Source organism: Rhopalosiphum padi, chromosome 2, assembly GCF_020882245.1.
Source record: "Rhopalosiphum padi isolate XX-2018 chromosome 2, ASM2088224v1, whole genome shotgun sequence".
In the NCBI taxonomy this organism is placed as follows: Eukaryota; Metazoa; Arthropoda; class Insecta; order Hemiptera; family Aphididae; genus Rhopalosiphum; species Rhopalosiphum padi.
The window spans coordinates 64,862,462-64,889,053 of NC_083598.1; the positions used below are offsets into that span (position 1 = coordinate 64,862,462).

General features: G+C 31.9%; 1 long non-coding RNA gene across 1 annotated transcript in view; it reads right to left on the reverse strand.

Moving 5' to 3' along the window:
* Window positions 1-853: 853 nt before the first annotated feature.
* LOC132923178 (uncharacterized) overlaps window positions 854-26,592 on the reverse strand; it is a 33,325-nt gene continuing 7,586 nt past the window's right edge. The window contains exon 2 of the long non-coding RNA XR_009661110.1: window positions 854-1,124. This is a non-coding gene — a long non-coding RNA (uncharacterized LOC132923178). The remainder of the gene's footprint in view (window positions 1,125-26,592) is intronic.

The following is a 26,592-nucleotide window of genomic DNA, read 5'->3' on the forward strand; positions in this document are numbered from 1 at the left end:
TTTTTACACCCGTCGTTCGTTAAGTCCATCAAGACCATCGCCATTATATACAGATGTATCGGGTCGAGTGTAATAATATATAATAGTATATTATATATACAGTGGCAATGTACCCTACAGAGATTGAGAGATAAAATACCATTAATTTCGAGACACACTATTGTGTACAATCCATCGTCTGTTATTGAACGATACAGTAAGACATTGTGTCCTCAAAAACAGTTATAGAATTTCATAAACCGACTACAGAAAACTACTCTTTTTGGATTGACGCGTTGAACATATTTTATATAAAAATCATAAAGTAAAAAAAAAAATGAGAAGTTAATAGGTATTTATTTGTGTAATAGTAACGCAATTTTACTCTTGAGAATTCATTAAACGCAAAATATATTACATTAAAATCATGTTTGATTAATCACGATTTGAACGTTTATATTAGTTTCATCTAAATGTTAATTACTACTACACTTAATACAGTGTGTATATACATTTATCGCAATCATTTTATAACATTCTACTTTGAACACTTGGAAAAATTCAAATAATTATTAAAGTGACCAAACAAAGTTCTAACGAATTCTAATGTCAATAAAGTTGTCGCCCTCCCTCTTGAAAAAAAATCGAATAATAAATGGCGGTGACTGGGGAGTGCAACTTTCAAGTTGAATTATTATTCTACGATACTGGTTTTATATTATACACCAAATTCTAAATACTTTTATACATTAAATATTAACTATAATATATATAATATATTACTTATATAAATTGTATAGATATAGTAACCGTTTTATCAATTATATATATATATATATATGTATGTATAATATATTAATATATATATACAATATACGTAATATTATAGTACTATATTTTGATTCTCTTTTATACGATCATAGCAATAGTATACGATTGAAGATTTGTAGTGTATAGAATAACATTCACATTTCTTTAGGGAAAACAGTATTAATATTTTCTTCGGATGTTGACTGTTATCGGATATCTCCTCTTATTAGAATATCTGAATATGTATTTAATTGATGACGACTTGACAGTTGACAGCCATATATGTGTTTTTATTTATAACAGTGTAACAGCCATAAGTTTATAATCGTCTTGTGCTGAAAAAAAATAATCATTTTCTTATAAGAAATTATAGACAATAATAAAATTTATAATGATATTTAAAGTTATGTGTTTATGATATTTTTATTGCATAGAATAGACTCAAAAAATAGGTTTGACTTAAGATGCCATTTATGACTGCAGTTAAAATGATAGGTATGTGCACCACCCCTTTTAAAATTATGTTTAGTTATCTATGATAGTTTGTCATAATAATATATACCTTTGTGAAAAAATATAATATGTATTAGTGATGTTTCAATAATAATTGTTATCATAATATCATATATATTTAAATTAAATATATAGTTGTCCATGCTTCATAAATCATGATAAATAATATTTATTGGATAATAATATTATTAATATGTATAATATATAGGTATTATTTTGCAAATCAACACAACATTTTGATTTTCGGCCGAGAACAATCGAACACTCTGCAAGTATTTCATTCAAGCCTACTTATCGGCCACCTTTTGACCCTTAAAATCGGCTATCGGACCTTTAGATGTTGACATAGGCGAGTATTTGAAAACACACCACTTGAAAAGTTCGCCGAAACTATTTCAACCCATTTTTTTCAAACCACACTCGTTTGTAGGTATAATATACATTATACATAAATATATTTATGGCTAATACATAATCATTTTCGGTTAGTTTTGTACTTGAAATAAATTGATGATTATTTTTTAATAGTGTTAACCGCCAATGTATAATACTGCAGCGATAACTTCGTTATAAACAAATATTCATACATAATAAAAATATATTACATTATTTATACATAAAACACATACGGAATATCAAAAGAATCGAGAAAATAAAACTACAAGTATTTGATTACTATTGGTCGATATTTCCAGCTAAGCCACCGCAGGGCGATTGTATATTTAGTCCGTATTATTTTGGTTGGGCTGAATAGTTATACAAATCAAAAAATGTACATTGATACACTGATTTGAAGAATAAATGTATAATGTTGATAATATTATAGCCAGGTAACCGAAAAAAAACTATATAAATAATACAATATAAATGTCGCTCACTAACTCGGAATTCTTACCATGGGGACCATAAGTCGATGGAGGGAAAAAAACGAAGTTAATTCGCCGTGTTTTCATACATTTCGCAATTTGCGTAAAAGAAAATACAGTACGATTCTTTACCGCCAGCGGACCATGCAATTTTTCGTTTCGCCGAACATCGCCCAACCCCCACCCAACTCGCCCAACGAAAACCACGACCCCATAAGAATATTTAGCTTTTTCTTCTTTTCGATAATTCATTCTTTTTATTATTCTTTTTGATTTTTTTTTTCTTCTTTAAAAAAAGACTTGCCCGTCGTATATTATTATAATGGGTCCTCTTCCGGTTTTACACAATAGACGGGTTCGGTTTAATTAAACTATGTACCATATATACTACACCGGGTAGGCGGATAAAGCGTATATAAATATACAATACGTATATTATATACACTCGGAAGAAAAACCGAAGAAAATCTACGCCAACTATTACTATTTCATCAAAGGGGTGAGAGACCAGCGCCAGCATCAGTAGCAATATACTATATATACTATACTGCGCGAGGGGCAAATTGTCGAGTTCCTTTGTCCTTTCCGTTTCTCCTTTCGGACCCATTTCGTTTATTCGCACTGAACGAGCCGATATTCATATACCAATAGCATCCGGTTGGCGGCGCCACTTGCCGGACACTCTCCGTTTCACCGCAGCTACACCAGAAATCCCTAATCACCCGTATTGTATCTGAATAAAATATAAAATATCGATGATGATATGAGCTTGTGCTATTTTGTTGTTTTGGCAGGCGATTCGACTGACGTTGATCCGAGATTTCAATTTATTATATCGTAGAAATACACACAAACTATTCGTATTCAAAAGCGACATAATATACTAATAACCATTCGTACATAGACATGTCACTATAAAAATATACATATATTACATTTGAGTGAAATAATAATAATAATATCGTTTTCTATTATAATCGTGTAATTTATTATAATATTATACTTATTTATAATAAAACGCATTTATTTTTGGCGTGAGTGAGTTATCGTCTTAACGAGTATTACGTTACGACAAGTTAATCGAATCGACTCATTTAAACGCGCATTTCTACAGAATAGATACATCGTAATCGTATTACCAGCTATACCACGGGCTATATTTGTTTATATCATATACATATATGTATATCGTGTACCTATATGCATGCAGTCTTCCTATTCACGCAACATTAATACATTCCAAACCTTTAGACATTATACTATATAGTTTAATAATGGTGTATGGCTGTAATACCGTATGAATGTTACTAAAATTGCTTAAATTCACTTGCGTGATGCATAAATAACTATATATTCACTTTAAAAGCTCACGTGCTCTATGACTTGATATTATAATGCCATATATAGCTTACAGAAATTAATTTGCATTCGGTTGGTTTATACTTAAATATTAAATTACTATATTATTCTATTTTAATACTAACTGCAATCGTGTCGTACGTATACAAGTATATAACTATATAAGTATATAAAACGACCGTTTTGAATTTCCGATTATGATATAATACTTATGTACCTGCTATAATATTGTATACATTTTATAGTTTAATACTTAAAACACTTAATACGCGGGTGATAGTTTATGTAACGCGCATGACTTGGTAAGTTAAAACTACATTTACGAGCATAAAATGTACGTGTTGTGAAATAGTACTTTCCGACACCGTCCGATTATATTAAATCAAATTCTAAAATAGTAAAATCTAAATTATTAAATTATTTCAGGCCTGCAAGCCTGACGCGGATAGACAAATTTTCTCATCTATAATCTTAAAATGTTTTAATCTGTATGTAAATGTGTACATTCATACGATTGAATACCCTATGCGTCTTCGTAAAACATGCTGTAATTAATAATATTCAAAACAAATGTATCAAGTTTCGTTAGTGTTGTTAACATTACTAATTATTCTTGTAAATTGTATAAGAAATCTAAAAAACGATGCTAGCTAAAATCATAATACACTTCTTGGGGTGTTGACGGTGTTGTATTATGAATAATAGGTATGGTTATAGGTTATTATAATTTATAATGTCATATCATATGAACATAATCAAAGTAATAATTTTAATAAACGACTTTTACACACGGCGCCGCACCCGGCAATCTATATTCGGAAGTCGCGATCGCGGTAGCGGTAACAGTCTTAAACTTCGATAATATAATATAATTGCGTGTCGTGCAAATAATCGATTCGAAATCGTTTCTTTGCTTTTTTTTTTCGTCGTCGTCATTGCTAAATGAATGAATTATTAACGGAACCGTATTCCACCAATCTACCTCTCTCTCTCTCTCTCGCTATATTATATAATTATTACTTAGGTCTATGCGGTTTATTACGGAATTTATTGTACGCGTAGATAATGGGCGTGCGCAATAATAACTCACACAATGTACGTAAACGACGGCATAATAGGTATATATTTTATAGTGGAAATGTGCAGAGCAGCAGAGAAAACGCCTATAGTTATAAAATATATATATTATAATATTATATCGTTGAGAAGTTTTTTTTTTTTTGTCTGCGGAGGTCGCGGTGAAAACGGATATAAAACTTTTTTCGTCGCGGGCTATCGATGAAATTAAAATTATTCCCAATCATTATGTACACCGGGGGCTGCTTTTTATACTTTATATTATACCGTAATACGCGAGTATAGGCCCCACCCTTGTCGTTTCTTTCGTATAATATATATATATATGTATACCTATGGCCCCACTGCACATCTGCGCCCCCACGTAGACGAAGACGAACCTTCCGTATATCTATCTATACATATACATATGCGCAAGCGCGCTAGCGTTTATAATCATTACACCCCGCGGACTCGGACGAGCAGTTCTTTTTTCAGCCCTCGGTGGAGGAGGGTGGGCGAGCGCTGGAAGGGGTGGCGAATCGTAATTATTATTCACGTTGCGCGCGACACGAAACGAAAAAAGAAAGAAGACGAGAGAACAATAAAGAATACGAAAGAACGAAGGAAGACGACGAGAGGTCCCGAACGAGAAAAGGGGTGGCAGCGGCGGTGGTGGTTGTTCCGCGCAAGCTTCGGAATAATTGTTGTCCGTCGCGAGGCGGTGGTGGAGTGGCGCGGGGTAGTTTGGCGGCCGTGTGGGGTGGTGTACGCGAGGGCGAACGGCTATAGAGAGACAATACGACGCGATAACGAAAAAATGGGAAATAATTGACGGCGCAGCCGGGGGCGTGTGCGCCGCCGCACTTGCGCTTTTCGTCTGCCCGGCCTCTCCGGTTCGCCAGTGTCTACCGTAACGCCAGAGCGCCAGCGCGTACACCTGCAACCCGCGAGACTTGAACCGCCGCGCCTATTACTATTACTATTATTATTATCATTGTTATATTATTATTATAATTCTAGAGCGACCCGCGCGTGTATCCGTCCGACGGTGTGTAGGTATACCTACTTCGTCCACATCCACTGCAAATCGAATTTATCCCGTTGCCTTCATCTTATATTATATCACGCGTGTCGGTGTATAGGCTCGTCCTGGTCGTCGATAAATTTCCGTGGCGTTTTCAGAAATTCCTCGTCGGTTTTATTCGCCGGATCGAGGGTTTACCCGATATCCGGCCCTCCGACCGGAAATAATTTATCGCCCATACACCGGTGCAATTTTGTTCCGCACCAAACTCTACGCGCATATAAGACCGCCCGTTCGTTTATCGTCTTATATATTATGGTATACTGCGACGTATCTCTCGTTTAATATACACATAATATACATTAGGTATAATATATTATAATAATTTATACTGAAAGCGTATATTTACATATTATAATATTATTTGTACGTATAGTATAATGTCTATATCGCGTCTCATAATCACAAACACAGAATTATAATCAATTATGTACAATTAATGCATAATTACTAATAATTAATCAACTAATTAATTAATTAGTTTTTAAAAGTTTTTCTATTCGACTGTGAAATAGGTGATGAAATTCACGTCACGGAGAAAATACGATTTTTAAGACGCGAATTTAGTCAAACTTTAATAAATTAAACATAATATCATAAACAAGTAGGTAAGCTGCAGCGTCTAAGACCAATCTATATATTTTGTTTTCATATTGAATATTATAATAATACAATTCGTGTCGAACGCGCACCACACACATAACAACACGATGCGGCATGACAAAAGTTGATGGTGATTTTTCGCCGAACGCATACTTGTATATAATATTCTTATATATAGCTTAAAAATACTACGTATAGTACACATACGATAATAATAATATGTAAACACTTTTCGATTAAAACGATCGTAAAAAAAAAAAAACGCAAGAAATGAATTCCGTGCGTGCAGATCCGTTGTATACTCGTATGATAATATGTATACGGAAAAGTAATTGCGAATATCCGTGGTCTGATGAAAAATAAACATTGGTGGGCGCACGTTTCGCCCGGAAAGATTCGATATATATACGCGCGATGTATATACAATAATAATATGTACGTCGAGGGAGAAAACTGAGCTGCGCACGTCGTATTGATTTTAATATTCGCACTGAATATAATATATGTATTATATATCATTATATTATATGTATATTATAGTTTGACGATCAGTGTGTATAAACTTTATTATATTTATATATATATATATATAGAGAGAGAGAGAGAGGGAGTTCCGTAAGCCCTCGAATAAGTGTCAACGTATCTCACGACGCGCACATGTATTCGCGAGTATCATATTATTATCATCACACATGATATAAACTTATATCTATATATTTATATGATGTATTTTATAAACACCTATCGTTATTGTATATTATATTTGTATAATGCCTCTGTACTTATATTATATAAATATATTCTTCTAAGCTCGTTAAACGCGTTCGTTCGCTATTCAAAATTACTCGTATTAACTATATATATATAGCTAAATAAAGATTTAGACGGCCAATGTAAACTCGGTGCGATATGAGAGGAAAGTACATCACACCGTACAATTCGTGATATTAACATTATAAAAATATGCAGCTCACAAAATTATATTATTATGATTAGTGTAGCAAAGCTTTATCCATAATTCATGAAACCCTGTAGAAGTACGTTAGTAAGTAATAATCACTCATCGTCGTCCGAGACGACCTTGGTGGAATTAAAAAAACAAAACCAGAGAAAAACGCGAGTATTAAACTCTAGAAAACTATCGCCTTCGTGTTATTGATCACAAAAGTTTCAATATGTGTTAGGTATTATGTGAGTATATTATATTCTACATAATGATAAATACACGTTTAAATATTTTATTATATATATATTGTATAATATTACATATTATCGTACGTAAATAAATAAATTCATAATATAGCAAACAAGCTGAGGTATGACACTCTCTCTGGCTCTGCCTCGATTCGTCATCATTGTTTTCCGCGGCTCCTCTTTAGGCAATACAGATAAAATCTATACGCATATAATACACAGACACGCGAAGGGTGCTTGCACGCTAACACGTACCACAGGTGCACACGCTCGTTTCGCGTATACATATTTTAATATGCCGGTGAGCTTATAACTTAATTTACAGCTTCACCCTCGTGACAGCATACGAGAAAAAACACAAACATAAGAAATCTCATTTTATATTTTATAATATTATAATTTAGCATACCCGTAAATAGTAGGTATCTATAATGTTACACCGGACGTGGGGTTTAACGACGTATATTATTACTATTATACACGAGAATCACGATTAGATAACTTCGGACACGTCTAATCGGTTTTATGCGATCGAAAAGAATTAGACGCTGTCCCTAAGCCTACTCACACGGTCACAAACGTTTCCGCGTAGTAAGTTCGGGGGAAGAGAGATATGCGTCAAGAGTGGTATTATTATTATTTTTTTTTATTGTGTATGTATTCGGCGGAAATCGGAAGGAAAATCAATAGCAAAACGATTTGTAGGATAAAAAACCTATTTGTTACTGCATGCATGTGTGTGTGTCTCTACTTCTGTACATTTTCTCATTAAGTTTGTGTACAAGAACATAGAAAAGTAAAGTATGTATAGAGGGAGTTTGGGAGAGAGAGAGAGAAGGAAATAATAAATGAATGAGTGTATGTATGTGAGAAAGAGCGTGAGAGAGAGAGAGAGAGAGAGAGAGAGATAAAGAAATACAAGTGGTAGAAAACCGCGGCGGCGGCCGGGTCAACAACAATAGTCTTTATTCTCTCCACCGCGCGTCCGCGGGAACAAATGTGTTGTTTTCTTTGTCGCCTTTATTTTTCCGAACCATTAACTATTTACGTGACCAATGGCGAAAATAAACCGGAGGGCCAGCGGTCGCCGGTACAGTAACGGCGTAGCGGTGGTGGCGGCGTATAGTTGTAGTCAAGGCAGATCGAAGGGGACGATTTTAGACGTGGACCGTACACACACACACATACTCACACAACACTTGTACCAAAAACCGTCGTATAGTCTCTTCCACCGTTCCACCGGGCCAGCCAAGGGATTAGATATGGTCCAGGATCGGAGGTGCGGGACAATCAACCGATTCCGACGGCTCCCCGAGGACTTTTTTTTAACAGGATCCCTTCGGTTTTTTCGCTTTTCTCTCGCGTTCATTCTCATCTTCGTCTCGCTCACTCTCTCTCTCTCTCTCTCGGATGTGATTGTGTGTGTGTGTGTGTGTGTGTGTGTGTGTGTGTGTGTGTATGTGTATTTGTGTATGTGTGTATTAGTCTTACTCTCCGTGTCTCTCTTTCTCTCCTCTCCACGACTATACATGTTTATATACTTTATCAGATATACCATGCATAGGACGTGTATTAGGCGTGTGGAATTTATTGGCTATACGAGCGCGTAGAATTTAAACCGTTTCCCGACGAATCCATATCGATCGCATACCGCAGAGACGGACGACTGTGGCGGATGGACGCGAAGGAGGAACGAGTGGTGTGCGCTTAACCGCACGCGGTACTTTTTGTGCCCGCTAATCGCGAACAAACCCAATTTAGCCAATCGTTTAAACGTTTGTGGTGTGCGTGTGCGTGTGAACGCCCGAAAAAAAGTAAAAATAAAAAATACGACGAAATTCGTTTTGTTTGCTTTCCCATCAATTCTCGAATGTGCTCTTCTCCCGTGTATATACAGTGGCAAAGACGCGGCACACTATTTCTTTTCTTATATCTATAGTAATGGGAAAAACGTTTATTTCCACCAAGGCAACTGACTTATTCTTGAGTCTTGAAGTATAGTTACACACGGCGAGCGTTTTCGACTTCCTGTTCAGTAGCGATTATCGTAAAATCATTTTAGCTAATTTTTTTTTGTTCGTACCTGTTAAAAAGATATTTTTGTTACGAATACATCTCAAATGCATAATTTTATAACCTGGCTTCTTTCGGGATGAACAATTTAGTAGCTTATCTTTCCGGCATATTATCGTGTTTTCTTGTACATGGTTTGTTTGTAGTAGGTATAAACAAAAATGTACAGCTTGTAAAAAATTTAAAAAAATGGTGTACAATGATACGTTTGATACTAAAGGCCCGTCAACTTGTCGTCGAACTTTTATTGTTTACTCGAAGATTACATAAAAACCGTTTGGAAGTTTTATGCAATAATATTAATTTCATTTCCCTTAACTATTATATTGTATACTTTCGACAATCGTAATTGTTCGGTTATTTCGTTTAAGATTTACTCGATATAACTTAAGCTTGAGTTTGCAACTCTAGTAGGTTACATATTAACTATATATATATAATGTACGTAATATTTGAAGGATATTTGGTATACAACACATTTAATCGAATTGTAATGGATCACGAACTAACATAAATAGGTAATTAGATATAAAGCTTAGGGAGACATATTATATGTATACATAAACTTATGTTAACACTATATAAAAGATACAAGATGTAAATTTCAATAGTTCTATGACAAGCTACTCACACATTACAGAATTCCGGATGACTTTAATATTCGTAAGACTTTGATAAAGTATAATACATTATATAATATTAAGATTGTGTAATAATAAAATATAATACCTCAATTGGAACTTATTATCTGAACTATCTTTCGATCTAATCACGAAACTCTCTAGCCACGGCTTAATTATAATTCTAAAGTAGGTTTACTACCTGTATGTAGATATATGAGTTTGCCCATCCTCGTTACAGCATATTTTGTATACATTATTATTTATAATTGCCATCTATTTATATGTAAACGGAATAGAAAATATAATATATTATACATTATATAAGCCAAAAGTTAAAAACGATTATGGAAATAATAAATACAGAAGTGTTGATATAAGTCTGTCACACCATGCACACACACACATCCACACAACATATATATATTATATATACGATGCTTTATCGTAATATACAATTAATCGTTGTTGCGTGTATATTGTATATGTTTGTATAAAATATAGTGTAATAGTTTTGAGGTCATAGTTGTTATATATGTGGCGAAAAAGCCGTACAGTAATAGTCGCAATCTAGTAAATAGTATAGGTATATAACGTAAAAATATAACATATGGTATGACTTTGAGCAACCATATTATGTATATACTGAAAAAACTGAGAGCAAACAAAAAAACCGTATGTAATCCGTTTTAGCCGGTCGGATAGTTATGCTGCGGTGGCGGTGGCGTGCAGTATCTAAGCGTATATATATATATATAAATGAACACATAATATGAAAACGCACACGTACGAGACCGAATGAGCAAAAGAGAGAGAGATAGAGCCAGTAAAAAAGAAGAAAAACATAATATATAAAGAAAAAAGTATATATGAGAAGGGAAAATGACAAAAGTTAATGGCCGTCGGTCCCGGAGGCATATATGCAATAAACATAACACGCGCACACACGCGCGTACATACTTACACGCTTGGTCGGGGGTGTGGGGGCGAACGTTTTTTTTCCCTCTCCTTGCCGTGGCGTGGGGTCTGCGCGCCGGCCGACAAGACTAAGCTGGTTCCATTAAGAAGTCAGCGGTGGTGCGGAGAGCGCCGGCAACCGGACCATTTCTCTCGATTATATGACCGTGTGCCTTCTAGAGCTCGTATCCAGTAAATCCCTTCATTTTTAAAAAGGTTCCCGGTTTTCTTAGCCTCTCCCACCGAGCACCCTCCATCACCGCCGCCGTTCGAAATGAGGGTAAATGAGTCCGGCAAAACGGTTAACGCGGAACCCCGGGAACTAAAAGCTTTTTACGTCACCGTGCTGAATATACTATGAGAAGCGCGTTTTTTCCCTCTTACTCTGTCTTGCGCTTCCCATCCTCTCACTTACTTTTTATCTCTCTCTCTCTCTCGCTCGCTAACTTACTCTCTTTATCACCACTCCTTCTCCTTCATGTTCTCTTCTCTCGATCTATCAGCTTTTTGAACAATTTTTTTTTTTGACAAGATTTCCTTTTCTCTATAGGTCAAAATGAGGAAAACAAATGTATATAATTCAAAACAGTTGTACAGGAATTAATAAAGGAGACAATCGTGCACACCAATATCACCCTGCACTCTTACAATTATACATAATGTATTAATGTATAATATTAAAATATGCGTTGGTATTCATGTAATAGTTAAATAATCAATACGAGTAAAACTAATATAATATGATATGATGATTAATAGTATCGATCAACATTTTTGCTAATGTTTATAATATACATATACAATGTGTAAATATAAAATCAGTTACTACTCGTAAAAAAATGTTGACCACCAAAGGGTATTTTACAATGTCACATAGATTTTCCATAAAATATTTTTTTTTTTATTAATTTTTCATATTTTTGGTAATGAAATCTTGATTGAGACATAATATAAATTATTATTTAAAATTAATGAGATATGCGGTTATATATCTCAATTATCGTTTTATCAATATTTACAATGTTTTACTTATAATTTTAAACGATAATTATGTTATCATAAAATTCATTCGGTTTATAAAACATGCATCTAGCATTATTCATTCAATGTTTACAATTTGTATAGTTGACCACGTATTAAAAAATATAAAAAGCATCAAATAGAACTTTTTATTTTGTATTATAAAGAGAGATACTAACCATATATTTTTTCAAAAAGTGATATTTTAATTTGAAATCATTTGATAATAATAAATTTATTTCACTTTTAATTTGTTGGCAACTTACAACCATGTTATATCTTAGCTCAGTTTGACTTGAACCTATAAAAATGTCATTGAATCACTAATCAAAAAAAAGTCACGAATAGCCTTAATGGCCAGGATAAAGTATAGTAAAATCAATTAAATTATATTTTAAGATTTTATGCATATCAACGTATTAAAAGTAACATGGGTCAGTATATTTTTATCGAATTACTTTTTATTTCGATAAAAACGTTATCCTAGGAATCCTTTACCTAACCTAACCCTTATGTACCATATTTTATCGATATAATAAATATAACATTATAATATAACGATGTAAATGGTATAGAAAAATACGCTTGGTTTTACTATTAACTTGAATATGCATTTTACTCAGAGTTTAATTAAATATGAATAATACGAAAATTGTATTTTGCTTTTTAATTCATTAAATATTCTATCTAATGGCTTTCTAATAGAAATTTATTCCTTCAAATACTTATAGTACCTTCGCAAAGTACGAATATAAAATAATTTTCATATTTTTTTTATTTATAATCAGCATCAAAGTCTTTCAAGCGCGAAATAAATGAAAATTAATTTACATAATATTTTTATACATGTTTAAAATATTATGAAGATAGCATTTAAACATTTTGAATAAAATATTTCAGTTTTCAAAATATTTAAACATTTTCAACTTAATTGAATCATTATTTTAATTTATAAAATTTAAGTCATATTTGTCAAATACAAGCTAATTTATTTATCTTCTATGTTAATCTCGGCAGTATTAGATACCAAGTTTAGTATTTATTATTAAGGGCTTTTAAGAATATTTTATATGAATTAAAATTGTACTTTAATATGATAACAGGTAAATTATAACTTAACTAACTATAAACAAAAAATTCCAAGAAAAACTGTAGGAGAACGTTTTAATTTAAAACCCAATTAAATGAAAAATGAATCATAGGTGAACGCAACTTACTCAGAATCACGGTAAAGGAATAAGTCTTTGTAAATATCATTAAATGGATTTCCATTAGATCTATTAAAAAAAATGTATACACTTATTTTTATTTATGTGTCCAATGATTGAGACAAAGATCAATAAGGATCGACTTCAGCGTGAAACCAATACGCTCTCATAAATGACCATATTATGTAATGAACGATATAATAACGTTTTATAATATGTTTTTCAGTTGATTTAGCTTGGTTGGGGGGGATTAAATCAAACGAGTCGAACCACTGTCCGGGCGCCACATAAAGCTATAAAACGCGCTTGGCCGGCGTACCGAATAGGCAATATAGCGACACCTGTGCGTCCGATAACGTCAGCGGTAGGTATTATCACCGCGACACCGCGACAGGTAATCAAGGATCACCCGGACAAGCAGACACGCGCATGCACAAGTATAACAATATATACTTATTTAAGTTCCAGTCATAAACAATAAAGACTAACGACAGCGGACAAGGAAGTGAGTGGAGCAAATATATATTATGTCAGTGTTTTGGGGGAGGGGGGCTTTACGTGATTTATTAGCCGTACCTTTGGCGTTCGGGACAAACGTCAAGCATACACCCACCCACCGACTTCTAAAGAGGATCGTTCCTTTTTTATTTTGCGGATTTTTTGTCCTTTATATTTATATATGAGTTTGTGTGTGTATGTGTATATGTGTGCGTGTATGTATGTGTGTGTGTGCGCGCGTGTACTAATGTGGATTAATGAACGTTCCTTTTCGATATTTATTAATCTCCGAGTACTCCAATAAATCAAATCGAAGGGGAAAAAAACGTAAAACAAAAAAACAACGTCATTAATTAATGTTCAACAGAAATTTGTCGTTTTCGTTTTGCCGTGGAACAGTGTGGCGAGGGACGGAGAAAATAAAAGAAAAGTAAAAAAAAAAATAAAATATATATGTACGTATATACGAATAAGCCGGCGGCGGGCAGGTTTCAGCTACCCCAGCCTTGTGCATTCGGCGCCTATGACAGGGAATGCGTGGCGGCACTAACTGCGTTAAATGATTAATAACACTAGGCGAAAAGAACGGAGAAGGAAAACAACCACCGGACCCTTTAGTGGCCCAAAAGCTATCTACCGGAAAATATTACCTCTCTTGTGGAATACCGCCAAGACAACGAATATTATATATATATATATATGTGTATATAGTGAGAGATAGATAGTGAGAGAAAAAGAGAGGAGGGGAGCGACACAAAGAAAGAAATAAAGCGAGCGTTAAAAAAAAAGAAAACGGAAGAGGGAAAAATACAATATTTTTAATTAGATTCGGGAATCACGCGTTCGCTTAAACGAACTAAAACACGTTTTGTTGGTTTTGAGATTCCCAGCAGTAATAATGCGATAAATTATTAACATAATTAATAATGAGATACATTTTTAAACGAGCCGCCCCCGGCAATGTTTTTTATTCGTTTTATTTTTGTTTTTCATTATTTCGTTATTCGTTAACGAGACGGCGAGGGACGTGTCCCTAATAATACTTCCACCGCAGATACATCAGAAATGCCATAATATTCGTTCGTTCGACAATCGACATTATAATATAATATTATTATGTCCAGCGGTGATTCGATGGAACTAACCAAAACACGATTAAAAAAAAAAAAAACTTATTATCTGCGGTGTAATGTGGTTTGGTTGGTTTGGTAGAAAACTTTTAGTAATCGTACCGTCACATCATTATACTCACTACTACCTACGCAAAATACGTATACCTTCAGTCATGTTTGTACACATTTGTAATAATAGTTAGTAACCTTCAACTGCAGAGTGATTTTATTTTTCAGATAGAACGTTTTACGTCCACGAGATCTCTGCTAATCTGTAGTTCTCTATGATTTAAAACTGTTAAATAAAAATCTTTTAAAAACCACTCAAAAAAAATTACAAATTTTGAAGAAATTCGGAAATCGTTTTTTCCAAAAATATTATGATATAGTCGAAAAGTGAAAATACACTTGTCAGTAAGGATAAAGTACACTAAAATCACAGTCATGAGATCATGGCGGTCGATGTATTAAGAATTAACACGGTTAGTATATTTTCATCTAGTTACTTTTTACTTTGACGTTTACGTTTTTCTTTCGATTTATATATTGCTATAACATTATATTTTATTAATATAACATTATAACGTTGCAGATAAAACTGAGTAGGTTTTGCTTTTCAATTCATCAAAAAATATATTTAATTCTTGAATATGGAAATGTATTCATTTAAATACCTAGCACGGAATTATAAAACCGTTTTCATATTTTTATTTATAATCAGTATCAGATTCTTTCAAGCGCGAAATAAATGAAAATTAATTTATATAATATTTGTATACTTGTTTATAAGTAAATTGTACTTTAATGCGATAAAAAGTAAACTTTCGTAATCGTATCGTCAGATTATTATACTGCACTGCTTCCTGCATATAATTTACCTCCGGACCTGTTTGTACGCACTTTCGAAACCGCCGATTCGATCAGGACGAACGAAAATATGTTTAGAATCTTATACGTATTATAGACTTTTTTTTACATACAAACGTTCTTCTTTACGAGATTGTGTCGCCACGAACGCGAGACATTATAACGAGGCCATTATTTCACCTGCGTCTATCTGTATAGCGTAAATAATAATAATAATAGTTATATACTAATCCGCTTCGTGATTTACTTATTTCGCGGTGCACCGTAGTCTTGCAAAATATATTATTTCAGAGGGCCGACTAAAAACAAATACAAAAATAATAAAATTTGAATTTGCTGCGTCTTTATATTTCCGTTTCGCAAAATGTTAATATCTACACCTATATAATATATTATTATAGGCTATATTGTATTAGTTGGGGACTATATTGTAATATTTATTTGGCTCGGTTTCGAATTCGAGAACTAAATACGAACTCGTTTAAACGCGTTCGTATCTATTGAATTGGAACACATTGATAGTTGATATCCAATACGCGCATACACATCACATTATTATATAATGATTCCTTTTGTCATAGATTTATACTGTGCACACTCTAAATAAACACACACTTTGCACTTTGGTGATATAAAATACGGTTATAGGGAAACAAACTCGATTCGGGATAAAAGCAATAAAAAATGAAAAACTCAACTTCACTAGGTTTTAACTCCAACGTGACACGTAATAACTACGAATTCTATAGCCGCATTGTCTATGTACGTACACATTAATAGTAATATAGTTTAAAACGAAATTGATCAAACATTTAAAAATAATAACAATAATATTACGTAGAACTGTACAATGGTATATACATACTGCAGGTGGCGTGGCATTTTTTTATATCATTTGTGTTTTTTTATAAAATATAAAAATACACATACTTGATGTCATATTATAATATATTATTGTTACGTGCATAACGTATATAATGAATATATCATGCGCAAAGTAATAATTCTATTATTTCGTTAACGTCAAATCGCAGAAACAGCGTATTTATTATGTATATGTAAAATGCAAATATCCATTATAAATACACATTATACAATATGAAGTCTACTTTTATCCAGATACGACGTATAAATAAATAATAGTTATGTAATATGTATATGTTTATTGTTCATTATTCGTTTTATAAATAACGACTTACCTAGATAAATTTCAGTTCAAGTAGTTTTACCTTATCCACATCAATTTCTATTTATATGACCATTATTATGTAAATATTTTTATATTAATATGATGTTTTGAAAAAAAAAAAATGTGACTAAAAATTTGAAATTATAGTACGTATTTTAATTTATAGTTCAAATTGTCTGTATTTAATTGTAGGTAATAAAAATATAACACCTGCCTATAATTGCATGTTTATCAGTATCCACTAATAATATGTGTACTATAGATGTATTTAAAAACTAATTTAATGCTTTTACAATATTATAATTAACTATTAAATTTAAACACGTTAATATTTGATTTTTTTTAAATTTATTAATTTTTGTCAATTTTAATTTTCTTGATTAGTTATAATTAACTATCTTTAACTGATGACATTTTAATTATCTTCTCCCAAAACTATTTTGATTTTCAAATTTTTAGAAATCATCAATTACGATCAATTCGTTTTTTTTTACAAGAAGAATTATTATTTAAAAATACTATTTATTTATTTTTTGCTTAATTCACCCTGAACAGAATTAAATATGATTTTACAAAATAAAATAAAAATAAATAATAAGATCATTGTCATGTAACATTGAATACGGCAGACTTTTATTTTCGTTTTGAAGGCTATCCAATGTACCTTCAGCCCTTGACCCTGAACTTCCGAGGGTTTATACGTTGTACTCAATAGTCAGTTCTTCCGTTTATTTTTGTACTAAAATATATTATATGATACATTCCACGTACCATAGACGATTTTTTTGAACGTTTGTAGAAAACATAACATTTTTCATTTTTATTATATTATTAATTTATTTAACATGGCTATAAAATCTAAAACAGATGTTACTTGAATAACTAATATTGTATAATATAATAACCCACATACAATTAGTTAAATAACTTAGTATTGTAAAAAATGTTTATTTTAGATAACTATACTATATTAAGTATTCTCCAAGACAAATTTAATTTTCAAATAGGTTTTTAAAACCATCGATTTAATTTTTAATTGTTGTTGAATAATTATAAAACTTGTTAAAAAAAAAACGGTATCCAAGACGAGTCTGGACATCTTCGTAAAAGTGGATTATTCTTGGCGTTACGAACATATAAAATTGCCAACATTAATCATTTGGAGGGATATATGCACATTTTTTAGCGTGTGTTTGATTAACGACTAGGGTATGCATCTGATGATGAATGTTGTAAATATTATACTTCAAACGTCAAGTTTAATTAAATTTCAAGAATATAAAAGACTTTAGAAATGTCTGAATTTGAAATTAATTTTAATAAAAAAATAAACCAGAATGTGTCTTCTTTTCTGACAATTACGAACCATTTCTTCATTCAACGATTTTAGTAATCTTGTTATCAAGATTTTTTTTTAACATTATCATAAAAAAAAGAGAGATTCCAAGTTATAAAGACAGTCCATTATATAGTTTAATACAACAGAGAATTCGTTTTTTAGATGAACGGCATAAATATTTTTAATGCATTTTTTAATAGGAAATAAAACTCCAACCCATAATACCTTTGAATGCAGAATTAAATATTTTTAAAAGTTTGCCGAAGATTAAAGATATTATTGTTTATTAAAAAGTATCCCTTTTAAATGAGAAAAAAATACATTCAAGCACTCAAAGTATAAAATATTTATAATTAAAATTTAACTTTTTTCTTAAGCGCTTTCTTTATGAATGCGGGGATTTTTTTTAAGCCGTAATGCAGTCATACAGTTGTTATACATAATGAAACCATCAATTCAGAAGCGGTGATTATATTTTAATCGTTCCGTTCATAAATCACAACAAGTAAAAATGTTTTTAAAATGACAGCGGACTATAAAAATATAAATATGAAACGTATATTGTACGGCAGTACGGCACGTTAGACGTGCGCGCGGTGGTTGGGATTTTTCTCCGGTTTATGCATATTTTTTCTAAAAACCACTACGTATACAATAACTCACTCAACGTTCGATATTCCAACCCGATATATAGGTAATTATTAAAATACCGATCGATTTTAATAATTAGCTTATTATATTTCGTATACATCACTCGCCTCGCATTCGTTTTAAGGGTTTTACTTTTTAAGCACTTCTCTGCCCGTAATTCAATTCGCCCACCATCATATAACCGTACAATACAGTGTTTTTCTAATTAGTTACGAAAACCTGCAGTACATAATATCGTATTGTTCGCGACTGCGATTATCAGGCGAGTGCGTAAGTCGTTGTACACGATATTATAAACATGTATATAATAATATGTATAATATGTACCTATACCGACAAACGTTCTGTGCTCGCTCGCTAACGGCGGTCCTCTCCGTCTTCCTTTCTTTTCCCGATACGTATACATATTATATATATATTATACGCCGTACGCGATATACGTACGTATAGGCAAATGCACGCCACGGTGCGGTGTGATGCGGCGGCCGAGAGGGGTTCGGGAAGACATTTTGTTTTATTTCTCTTTTCGCGTTTTCCTCCTACTCGACCCCGAGGGTCGCCGGGACCGCCGTCACTGCCACCGAGTGTAGAACGTGGCATTAAAAACGTGCGCGCTCGTGTGACGCTCTCTCGTCGTCGTGTACATAATATACATAACATATACGTATATATATATTCGTATGCGTACGTGTAAGGGGGTGTGTGGGATGGGGGTAAAGTTTGCCAGTCGGGGGAAGGGGTGAAGACGGCGGCGGCGGCGGATATTAATCAATAACGGAATTTGGTTTTGTCTGCAGCAACAGAAAGTGAAAGAAGCAGCAGCAGCAGCGCGCACAACACTGTGTGCAGTATATATGTATATATATATATATGTGTGTGTGTACATGTACACTCAGTCGGAGGTTTTTTTTTTTTTTTTTTTATTTTTTATTTTAACTCCCTTTTGCGCCAATGCGAAATGCGAAGGGATCCCGGGGACCCTTTCACCACCCGCCCACCGCTATTTGGTCGTCTTCTTCGCCGTCGTCGCAGTCGTCGTCCTCGTCGCGCGATGTGTGCGGTGCGCACGCGCCCGCGCGGGAGAGAGTGAACGTCGCTGTACACCTACCCTTCCGCGCGTCGACGGTCGCCCTCCTGTTTTCCATATGTAATCTTAACGAGGCTACTTTCTCGCGCCGCGCGCGCAGATGCCATCCCTTCGGGCCGCGTACATGTATATGTTCCCGCGCACGCACTCACACACTCGCCCGCCGTACACATATACGCGACGAGAATATTCTATACCAGACGAGCGCTGTGCACTATACATATATATATATATGCACGACGGTGGTGGAGTCGGTGGTGGAGGGGGTGGTATGGGGGGTTGTGGCGGTGGTGGCGATGGACGTTGCGGCGTAGTGGTGGCGGTAGTGCTGATGGTATTGTATATATATATATATATATATATGTATATACATTTACACAATATCTAATACATATATACATATGTGTGTGTGTGTGTGTGTGTGTGTAGAGGTATGGTATGTGGTGAGGTGGGTAGAGGGAAAACGGTAAGAATAAGATGAAATATTCGCCGAGCCAAAAAAAAAAGTAATACCGGTGGCTGGGTGAAAATGAAATACCAACACACAAATTGCCACAATGTTCGTGAAAAATCCTATTTCGTTCATATATTATTATAAGCGGGCGCGTCTACGTATGTGTGTGTGTGTGTGTGAGGGCGTGTTGGCCAACGATCATAATAATTATCGATGTTGAAACCGACCCGAATGTAATAATACAATAAGTTATTGTACTTATATTAATATTATTATTAACAATATAATCTTACCTATGTATATATATATAATATAGAACGGGTTGCCACATTAGTGAACGGTCGACCGATTAATTAAAATGTTAAATTTCTATATGTTTGTGTAGTAGGTATATATATAAAAACGTTGAAAACAGAATGTTTAAATGTCTACTCTGCAATAATTAATTTCAAAGATAATCGGTATGGATTTCATTCGATTTATTTTTCGGAGTAAAAACATTTATAATTTAAAAAATGTATAACAGTAAATATAGAAAACGTCACTTTTCGTTCAATAATATAAACCTACAGTAGAAAAAAAAACGGTCGGAACACTTTTTTTACAAACAACTTTTTTTTGTAATGTTTTTCTAACAACTATCAATTTCTTGATTAGACCATCACTTTAAACTTTAAACATGACGTGATTCATAGGTTAAACCACGCCAAATAATATAATATATAGAAAGATATTGTACTTAAATTCAAATTATAATAATATTTTCTTTTAAGTCTACCTTTGTACGTTTCCTGTAATTTCCATTGGTCGATTACTGCATCGGATGAATATTTAATAAAAAAAAAATAAAATAATAAAAATATACCTAAATAAATATTTATATTCGATTATATATCAAATTAATCAGAAATTATAAAAATGTTTACTTCGTCATTTCAAAGTAATTTTATTCGTTATGGCCTATGGATATATTTATAAATTTATAATCACTTATATTATGTTATGTAGGTACTTGAATAAATATTATAATGATATTCTTATAAATCATACTTATCATTACTTACCTAAACTATATGTAGTTAAATTACCATTAAAATAATATACTATATACATTATTGAATATTGATATTATTATGAAGTTGTTATATTAATATTACCAATTTGATTGTAAATAAAAAAAAAACCATATACAAAGTTTAATTTAATATATTCCTAGCACGAATGTAATTTAAATATGATATTATATCATTTTATGCACGATTTTAATATACCAATGTGTATCATAGACTTTATTATACATAATATGTATCCGCATTAGTGTTATTACAATAAACGTTTAAAAATAATACCTAAATATAATTCTGATATTTTACAATTTTCATAAGTACGCCAATACTTAATTTATAACTGTACCTAATATATTTATCTTATTTTTCTTATTATTTTATTTTATATCTATGATTTTTGTAAGAATACGCTTATAAATTGCACCAAAAATAAATAAATGTGTTGTATCGAAAAATATCTAATGATAATATTTTAGTGTATTCCGCATGTTATGTATATAGATATTACAAAGTAATACATAAGAATTATTATTAATAATTTAAATTTTTCCGGGTTTTTTTGGAAAACAACATATAATAACACTGTTGTTCAAAATGAAAGTCCGGACTTAATTTTTAAATATCTTAAAAGTACGAGTAATCATGTTTTTTTTTATTTAAATATAATATCTGTGTTTAATTATTTTAAAGATTCGAGATAATTTATTAAATTACAAAATCTATGACGTCGTTAAACGTTAGTTATCTAACAACTTAGGTTTTCCTATTATAACAATAGGTTCGTACATGTAACGTCGTGGAAAATAAATTTAGTAAAAAAACTATGGATGTCTACAGTTCAATTATTAAATTATAAATTTCTCCAAAAAAAATGGGAAAATATTTGTCCTTTTGTTTTAGGGTCAAAGAAAACGCCTAAAAACTAAGAAAAAAATATTTTATGAAATTTAAATTTATATTAGACCTGAAAGGATATATTGTAATATTTTGACAAAACGTTTCGCATTATATAGGTAATATTATTATCGTTATAGACTTAGTAAAACCACTGCAAAACAGCTTCAGTGTCTGAATTTTTATTCGGTCGTTTTTCGTCCGTGCAAACTTTTGATAGTAATATAAGGTAGTAAAATCCACAGTGGAATGACTTTTAAAACACAAGACGCGTGGTTATTACGAGTGTTTCAATAGAATAGCCACGTTATACTGTCATTTTCGTAGTTTTTCTTTTTCTTTATTACTATTATTTCTTTTTTACAATTATTTCAGACGTCCCCGCGGACTGCGTATGAAAAATCGAGTTTGTTGTTTGCAATTACGCGAACGCGAAATCTCATTAACGTACCGGTGAGAGGGAAAATAAAAAATGTGTCCGCCCCTGGCTGTTTAATTGGCAGTAATTTGTCATCGGGTTGTTTTGGAAAACGGTTTTCGCAGAAGTTATCCTCTAAATTTTCGGGAGAAAGGGAAAGCGTAAGAAAATTATAAAAGTGGAACGTTGATTGATTACCTGCTCGTTAAAAAAGTATACACCAACATTAATTAAGACAAATATCGTTACGCTTCTCGACTTTTGAAAACTACTCCCACCCTCACCATGCTGGTCGGTGAAAAATTTATGAATTTTTTTTTTTTTACTCGGAAAACTTTTTTTTTACGATTATTATTCCGAACGAAATTAATGACTCAAAATTAATAACCGTCGCAGCGTGCACAGAGTATAGAAGCAGCGATAAGACGATGACGAAGAAGAAAAAACTCCCAACTTTTATTATTATTCGGATGCGGTTACCGCACTCGACTATAAAACTAAAGTCGCTCGAGAGTTCTTAATTTTTCGTCATCGCGTACAACTTTAATATTCATTAAAAAAAAAAAAAAAAAACCCTTGACGACACGGCGGGGATGTGATGACGAGAAGTGAGTGGATTGTTCCACTCGCCCGAAAAAACTCGTGTAAAATGAATAAGCAGGAGACCGGGGAAGTTAATGAGATTTTTAAATTAGATTTTTTTTTTAGCTCTTCTTCTTCTCCTTCATCTTTTGCCTGACCGGGAAAATTATGGTGGTAATTTTCTCCACTCTTGACGGAGGGGCGTGGCTGGCAGTGCGGTGTGTATATCTTTTCTTTAGCTTTTTTTTTTTTTTTTGTTTCCTCCGCTGTACCACTCTCGAACAGAGATAATCGAAATTTTATTGTTCGGAAAGATAACGAGGGTGTTTTTCGCGAGAAGATGCACCGTCGTTATATTAGTATTTATATATATATATTATATGAGATATAGATATATAAAACGTAATATAGTATTATAATGATTTTTAATGCGGACCTGCGTGGAGGAAGAAAACTTGATACAGTTCATTGGATTAATTGCGCACGGAGTTATGATGGCCATCGAACTGCTACACGCCGCGCGTTTAACGACTTCCAAATTATATTATACAATAATAATATGCATAAATTTCCTGCGGATTGGGCGTTTTAGTGTTTATAACCGTTCGGCGTTCGCCCACAGTTCGTACATTATTTTTGGTTTCCGGCAACTATTTATTTGTCTGTGTACTTTACTCGGATTGATTGCAATATGAACCAAAAAACACGCGATCGCTTATATTTTTAATAATTCGTGTATAATAATATATAATAGTTAAATAAAATAATCTAAGTGAAATACTTTTTTTAATTTTTGAACATTTCATTATATCATATTTATATGTATTTGGGCGTATTATAATCGATTTTTACCTAGTATAAATCAATTTTAAAGCATGAAACATTATAATATAGTTGATAAATAATAGTTACTGATATATATATATAAAATTAATTAATTAATAAAAGCGAAAGAAAAATCACACAAATTGTGCATGAGTTATCCATTTTATAGAAAAATATAGTTCGTACTGTATTTTAATTTTTCCCATGAAGACAAATTGATAACATACATCTTATAACCTCATATCCGAAATCAAACGAATTTTTAGATAATGTTTTATATAGAATATGATTTCGAACGAATTATCAATAATTAAATATACTCATAACTAAAAATCACACAAATATTTCAGATATTGTCATTCATATCTATATTAATATTCAATAATATACAATAATATTCTGCTATATTCCTATCTATTTCTTCCTAAATTGTTCTCTTTACGCAGTCCATATTCCAGATATAATTATATAATTTATTTATTTATAATGCCACAGTGTCGCTACTGCAATTATAAACGACGTAAAATAATTGATTACCTATATGAATCTTGATAATTTAGTATATATAGTCAATATATACCTATAAAATAAAATAATCTTAATGATTATTATAAAAAAATATTTCTATTATAATGAATTAGGTATATGTATTATGTTACTCCTAATAACTGAGCTACCAACTCTACTGAATCAGAAAACAATATATTGCTGATCTCATATTATATTTGTTATTTTATGAATTCAGCGTAATATAATTTCTCGTGCCGCCTATGTGTAATATGTGAAATTCATATAATATTTATGTGTAGTATACAACCTGATAAGCATATTATTATGTATAATTTGTACACATTGTAATTATAACACTAAGAAATTAATTATTAAAACTTAACATATTTATTATTAATTAAAATATGATAATTTCCGTTATTACTGCATAAACGAAAATCGCGTTTAATATATAAATATCGTTTAATTAATATAGGAAACTAGAAATATTTCATGACATACTATATGACATTTTTCATTTATCGTAAATCTGTAATACCTAATATCTATATTATAATATAAGTATTACTGCAGGGGTGGCCAACTTGCGGCTCACGAGATTCACAGTTACAGCATTTACCTATTTTTCCATAAAAAAAAACGTCCGCTCTGTATTCATATCCATTCTATTTTATATTTTTAATATATACTTAAACTACAAAGTGTTATCGCTAAGAATATTCTTTATTCATAACTCTTTTTAATTCTACTATTTACATATAGTGAATAAATTGTAATATATGTTTTATTATAATTAACTGAATAACATAATATAGTATATTAATACGCAGTCGATAAACAAGTAAAATTGAATCTAAGAAACGTCGCACTTTAATATGAATTTTTTTTTGTTTTTAAAAATATTAATCTACTTGAAATGAATATAATAATAAAACGATACGACATAAAAATTAAACACACGTGCTGTAATGTATACACTTACATAAAATTATTAATTATTATAATATCTATCATGTCAATATGCTTGTGCATTGTTGTATTTTTGTACAATACGCCATGTCGCTATATATACCTACAATCTACATACATATTATATACCTACGTTAAATTGATAACATTCTCAGCATAAAAAATAATATACATACATATAGGCGTATAAACACGAAGTCACGAAACCGGTAATTTGTATATGTGTACCACGTACGTTTATCAATGGCAAAAGGCTAGTGTACATTTATATATGTATAGGTATATCGTTTCAAACTAACTTTTTCTTTTTAAATTATCCCACGGATCGTGGGCGAACCGTAGATATGTTCGAAAATTGTAAAACTTTTATACATAATACCGATATTCTTTGTCCGTATATGTATACGCATAACAATCGTTACAATAATTCGGGCGATAAATTTCCCACATGAACTTACTCTAAAAGCATGTATTATTATTATAAAAAAAAAATGCATAATTTTAAAACCATCTATATATAATACTGTAAAAATATATATTTATATATACCTACTTCTATAATATATTTATTGACTTTCGTATAGTACAATGTATATTAGAATATATATATAATACATATTATTACTGTAAAATGATTTGGAATAATAAAATGTTCCTAAAATAATAAATAATAATAATAATAAAGAGTCGTGACTTATAATTAAGGAGAATATATTATGTAATAGTATGTATACGTTATAAACTATAAACAAACGCCACAGCTAATACTTATGCATTTGTGTATT